At 42.5% G+C, this 6,554-nt stretch overlaps 1 non-coding gene across 1 annotated transcript; it reads left to right on the forward strand.

Moving 5' to 3' along the window:
* The first annotated feature begins 5,882 nt into the window (after positions 1–5,882).
* Positions 5,883–6,073, forward strand: LOC138787635 (U2 spliceosomal RNA). Its single transcript, XR_011362401.1, has one exon. It is a non-coding gene; the product is annotated as a U2 spliceosomal RNA (small nuclear RNA).
* Positions 6,074–6,554: the final 481 nt, after the last annotated feature.

The raw sequence follows: 6,554 nt of genomic DNA on the forward strand, positions 1-6,554 counted from the left end.
TTGCCCCTTACTGGTATACTGGTATTATTGGCAATATTGGTCTCAGTATACTGGATTTGGTTAGTACAAGTATAGCGGTAATATGTATGGTGATAATATTTCCTTTATACTGGTATTATTGGTAATATCGGTTTTGAGATATACCAATAGCATCGCTCGGTTGAGGAAGGGGGGGGGGGCTCAAGTTGACTTCTTGCACCAGGGCCCATGAGACATTAGCTATGCCCCTGCTTATGGTACACCACTTGTAACTAGTCTCTGCTGATATACACCATTAACAACAACAAGTCTCTGATCTCTATCCTTTGGCCAATCATAAATCCACTGAAATATCAAGAGATAAAGTACAATTTTTACCAACTTCTCTATCAGCTCTTTATTGGGAACTTAAAGGATTTTCTGAAGTCCAGATAGACGACCATGTGGCATAAAACTCTGTTACTGCTAGGAACCCTATGCCCCACAGGGTAAATCTAATAAACCTGAAAAATGTAAAACTTTGTCAGGACGGGGAGGTAGTGATGAGACGAGACAGTGGGCCCTGAGTCTGAACTCACCCACTGTCCCTACCTACTTGCCTTAAACGACCCTAAGCGGCCAGGGACAACCACGAAGACGTGCCTTATACTGTATAGGTGTAACACAGAACAAGACAAACAAACACAACAAAGGAGAGTGAACAAGCCAAGTCAGAACCAAACGGGCAATGCAGTTCAAAATCAGGGAACAATCACATAGTCAAAGGTTAGACGGGAGGTCAGGTAAAAAGTAGAGCAAGCAGAAGGATTAGGAGCAGGGATCGCAGGAATAGACAGGGGGAGCTGGGATCAGGGTATGAACCTTAATAGCCAGTCGGGAAGACTGGCTCTGCTTTCATTTATGAGGATCAAGAGCCCAGTCCGGATCCCCATTGGACCTGAGCTCTGATCCCCAAGGTTCCGGAGAGGCAGAGGCATGTTTCAATCAAACAATACTGCTCAGCTGCAACAATCAAGGCAAGCAATGAGCAGATTAACTCCTGCGTTGCCAGGAATCTGAAAAGCAAGCAGGTGTGTCACACAAAAAGTAAAAACAGACCCAGTTCACACCATACTTACTGCACATTCCTGACAAACTTCTTGCAAAAATGGGATAATTTTAGAACAGCTTTGTTTTTTCTCCAATGTTTCTTTATTCAACTTCGGTCAAAGGGGAAGTGACTCTCCTTAAGGAGAGCCCGTCATAAAGACGTGTGGAGACTTACAGACCATTGCTGCTCCACTGAGAATTCTGGGAAGAAAGAATATAGCTCTCACACATCTTGAGCAAAGAGATGTCCCTTCAAGTCAAGTCTCTCTCTGTCAAGGAGCTTTAGAACATTGACTGGGGGTTTTATGCCAAGCCAAACAATCTCTCCAAAAGGAAAGATTTCCCATCTGCATACAGCTGTTTCGGGGGTTTTGCCCCTCATCTGTGCCTAGCAGGGTGTTGGCTGGTTAGTGAGATGTCTATCGACGTGGGTCAAAGGGGTAGTGACTCTTCTTAAGGAGAGCCCGTCATAAAGACGTGTAGTGTGAGTGCTATTTTGCATATCCTTTATTCACCTTCCAATTCTTACAAATTACATGCAATATATATATATATATATATATATATATATATATATATATATACAGTTCAGGGAAGAAAAAGAGCGCTGCACCTCACACCTATGGCTGATACTATTGCCCCTAAGCTAAATAAAAAACACATCAGAATTTTGTGTATGAATTGATCAAGCCACACTGCCCCATGTACCCAGGTATCTGATACACATGGGTCCCTACACTAAGTCCACACTGTGCCGGTCAGTGACCACCACCCCCGCAGGCGTGCACAGTCAAGGAACGGGGGCCATGGGATGGCCCTGCGACCCCCATGTCATAGGACCAGACCCGAAAACACCATACCAGAACCCGGCCAGCACCGCCGGCGGAGAAGGTCGTCCCCAAACAGCACAAGTCTGGATGACGTATTGCGTTCACCATAGCTGCTGCAAACAGAATGGGAAAAGACAGGAGGGATTAAAACCGTGTGCACTCAGGTGTCTCCTGCTAATTGCGGTCATGTGGGTTGCCAGGAGGAGTGCAAAAACACTGAGAAAAGAGAGAAACAAAATACGGTTCAGGGAAGAAAAAGAGCGCTGCACCTCACACCTATGGCTGATACTAGTGCTCCTAGGCTAAATAAAAAACACATCAGAATTTTGTGTATGACCCGTGTGAACCAGAGGACCTGTACGTGGTACACGGGGCTATTTTGGCTTGATCAAATCATATACAAACACTGTTGATGTTTAATATAGGCCTAGCAGCAATAGTATCAGCCATAGATGGGATGTGCAGCCGTTCCTTCCTCTACAGTTCATGTTTTACAGTTCTCCCTCTCTGAACAGCTCGCACCCCTTCATAAGACCCACATGACCATAATCAGCAGGATATGCCTGTGCTCACATGTCAGTACCTTATGTCTGCCCCACTCTGTGAGATCAGCAGTGGTAAGTGTAATACCATATCCATACTTGTGTCGTTTGGGGGCAGCCTTCCCCGCCGGTGGTGCTGGCCGGGTTCTGGTGTGGCTTTTTGGGTCTGGTCCTGTGACATGGGGGTTGCAGGGCCGTTCCATGGCCTCCCTTCCCTGCACATGAACGCTTTTCGGGAGTGGCGGTCACAGACCGACACGGTGTGGAGTCAGCGTAGGGACCCGTGTGAACCAGAGGATCTGCACGTGGTACACGGGGCTATTTTGGCTTGATCAAATCATATACAGACACTCTGGTGTAGATTTTTAATATAGGCCTAGCGGCAATAGTGTCAGCCATAGATGAGATGTGCAGCCGTTCCTTCCTCTCCAGTTCATATATATATATATATATATATATATCTATATCTATATTTATATATATATATATATATATATATATATATATATATATATATATATATACACAACCTATAATATTTTTCCCCTTTTCTCCCTTATCCCCTAGTATTTTCCAGTAGGGTGGGGAGTTCTACCATTCCCGGGGAATACAGCACTTTACTATCACCATAAATTGACCTAACCTGAAAATCCAATTTATCTTATAACTTTTCAGATGTTATCTCATACTTGTATATATTGTATGTCAACATCAGTGGTTGTCTACATATTTACCTTCCACATAACAATTCCCTTTGAGGGGAAGGACCAGGACAAAAAAAAATGACCAATAAATAAATAAATCAATAAATAGATTTTTTAATACATAAATGGAGAAAAGAAGAAGAAAAAAAAGGAAAGGGGGGCAGGGCCAAAAAGTTTTTTCAAACAACCTTCCACCTCCTTTTCAACTTTCCCCCTGCCTCCCCTCCTCTATCCCCTTCTCTATCCCCTTCACCATCTCTTCGAGGCTGATCATTTCACTTGATATCACTTTGCGACTTGCCCAAGAACTGTATTAAAGGCTTTGCAGAAGTCCAGATAGGAGATCATGTGTATAATCACAGACCCTAAAAATGAAATAATTGTTGAACTTCTTTTTTAATTCTAAACACCATAACAATTCCAACAGAGCAGATATTTTGCTGTTATTTTGACATTGAATTAAATGCTGTTTCGGCACTAAAGAGATTGAAAAGGTATGGGATATTGTCCAGATGACTTGCAGATATAATACATACATTTTTCAGTTAGTTGAAGCACTACCAAATATAAATCACTCTGCAAATCTTATTTAACAAAACAATATATGATTGCATGCAGTCAGCAAAAGTTGTTCTTGTGCTTAATAACAAGGCCAGATGTTTGGGCTTCAGCAAGAGTTAAATTGTGGAGCTGGGGAATGTACTATTTGTCTGTTATTTTCAATAAGTTTATTATTATTTTTATTATTAGAAGTCATATTCCCAAGTTTTCAACTCTCTTGAGAACCCAATTACGCACATACATTCATACATACATACATACATACATACACGACATATATAAATAGCTGCATTTAGACCCTTCAGTCACTACAGGCTATGATAATATGGCAATGATTTTTAAAGGTAAGATGAGATCAATGTAAATGCTGATTATAACTATGCAATACTCACTTCTTTCTTTTGCTTTTGCAACAAAACTTTCAAAACTTTACATTTTGGCTTTTGTTTTATGGGGGTGTAGGGGGGGGGGGGTATTTAACATTTTGCAAATACTTGACCCTTTCTCATCTCTTTTTCTGCCTTACATTCTCAGCAGAGCTTTATGATGGATTATTTTTGGCATGAAATTGAATATCAAAAAGCAATTGCACAATTTTGTTCACCGTGCACATTAAGTGTTAACTTTATTTTGCAGATTGGTACAAAAATATATATATTCCTAATTCCCCGACATGCGATGGCCTCCGGATGTGATGGATTCAAGGTATGATGGAATCTCGCAGAGCATCGTACCTTGAATCCAGCATCAGGATACAATGCCTCAGGGCAGCTGTGTCGTCACTCCTCCCCGCCACTGCTCTGCAAAGCCGCTATCTGCAGGGATTAGTGACTCCTGACACTGTCCAGTAGCTGCAGACTTTTAGAAGCAGGAAAGGGGCACAGGTAACAGTGATTCTGCCTACAAGTTACATCCCAGCAGCAGCAGCAGCAGCAGCAGTAGTAGTAGTAGTAGTAGTAGTAGTAGTAGTAGTAGTAGTAGTAGTAGTAGTAGAAGAGCTCTGCAGGCTTCTTATCAGTCAGTGCTGCGCTGTCCTGGGATGTTTGTCTCCTACCCCCTACCTGCCACGCTGAGGGCACTCCTGCCTCTCTCCTTAACACTTTGTCTACCTGGGAGGATCCATCAGACTGTAAGGAGCAGGATGTCCAGGCTCTTACTCTCTATACATGCAGTGTAAAGCACAGCACCTTCTGACAAAGGGACTGTGATTGTGGGCAGGCTACTGTGAGTGTGGGCAGGCTACTGTGAGTGTGGGCAGGCTACTGTGAGTGTGGGCAGGCTACTGTGAGTGTAGGCAGGCTACAGTGAGTGTGCCATGCCCAGACACTGTGAAATTCAGAAACTGGGGGCTATGCATTCAGTCCATTGTCGGGGGTTGCGGGGTGTGGAGGAAGAGCAGCCTTTGCGTGCCAGTCCTATGAGGAAGAAAAGGGGGGCCCTACAATGATCCTTGTCAGGGAGAAAGGAAGGGAGAGCCTTGTTTGCCAGGCTAGATTTATTTATGGTTTAGCAAATCATGTATTTCTTTGGATGTTAAAGGTTAAGTCTTTTTTGATCCTCCGCATGATGATGTAAGCAGTGGTGGTTCCATCCTTATACATTTTTTCTCTCTGTATATATATGTGCCTTCGTATTAGTATGGTATTAGACACTAGATAAAGAGACCAGACCGGTCTCGAAACACGTTTTGTAATTGGCATAATTCTTTTGACTGCAAGCAGGATCAGGTATGGGAGGGGTAGTTAGCCTGTAGCAGATCAGCAGATCAGATGCTCAGAACAGCCTCTCTGACATTTTGCACTGGAGAATAAAAGTATTTTTCTACATTTTGGGACTTAAGGAGTGAATGGTGTTTTGTGCAACTTTGGAATTTTTTGGTCAGCATTAGGACCCTAACATGGACTTCAGAAATGAAGAATGTTTGGGTCCGAACGTCGATCCGAACACACCCATGCCAGAAAGAAAGGGGTTAAGTGACCTGGACTTGACAGTAGCAGGCTGGTATTATTAGGCTGGGGATGGCTAGGAAGAAGAGAAAAACGCCACACCAAAAAAAAAAACAAAAAAAAACGCCAAGTATGTATGGCATTTCATATACGTCCATTAATTTCCAGCAACATCTGGCAGTTATTTGGGCATCTTTGCAAACATTTAAAGCAGTAAGAAACCAGCCTGAGATCGCTTCTTGGCCTTTTGGCTAAGATCAAGCGCAGTATCTGTTCTTATCAGTTTAATATCTGATACGTCCCCTATCTGGGGATCATATATTAAATGGATTTTTAGAACAGGGAGATGGAAAAAGAGCTTGCTCTGCCTTCTCCAGGCATTGACCTGGTATTGCAGTGCCTCCAGGTTCAGTGCAAAAAAAAACAAAAAACAGCCTGAGGGCTTGCTTTTTTATTGGTTGTTTTGGAATAGTTAAGACTTATTGATGACTTTTCATTCAATGTTTTATGGGATGTCAAGTGATTAAAAATGCAATTTTTGTATGAGTAATTTTGTTTTTGTTTGTGGATAAAGTTATGGTTGAATAATTCAGACATTTCAGCATGTGGCAGTAGCAGCTATGTTAATGTTTTTGTAATTAATATGGATATGCCGTATTTTCTGCGGTATAAGACGACCCCCAAGTTTTCCCGTTAAAATACAAAACTTGGGATATACTCATCGTATAAGACTACCCCTCTTCCAACACACACCAAATAAAAATTAATAAAAACATCAGACAGCAGCAAGATCTAAGAGGCAGAGAAGGAGGTACAGTAATCGGGTAGGATACAAGGTCAGGCCAGACAGGTGAAAGAGGTGGGTTTTTCTGGGCACAGCGCCACTCTACCGTATCTCTTTTT

Source organism: Dendropsophus ebraccatus, chromosome 3 (genome assembly GCF_027789765.1).
Source record: "Dendropsophus ebraccatus isolate aDenEbr1 chromosome 3, aDenEbr1.pat, whole genome shotgun sequence".
In the NCBI taxonomy this organism is placed as follows: Eukaryota; Metazoa; Chordata; class Amphibia; order Anura; family Hylidae; genus Dendropsophus; species Dendropsophus ebraccatus.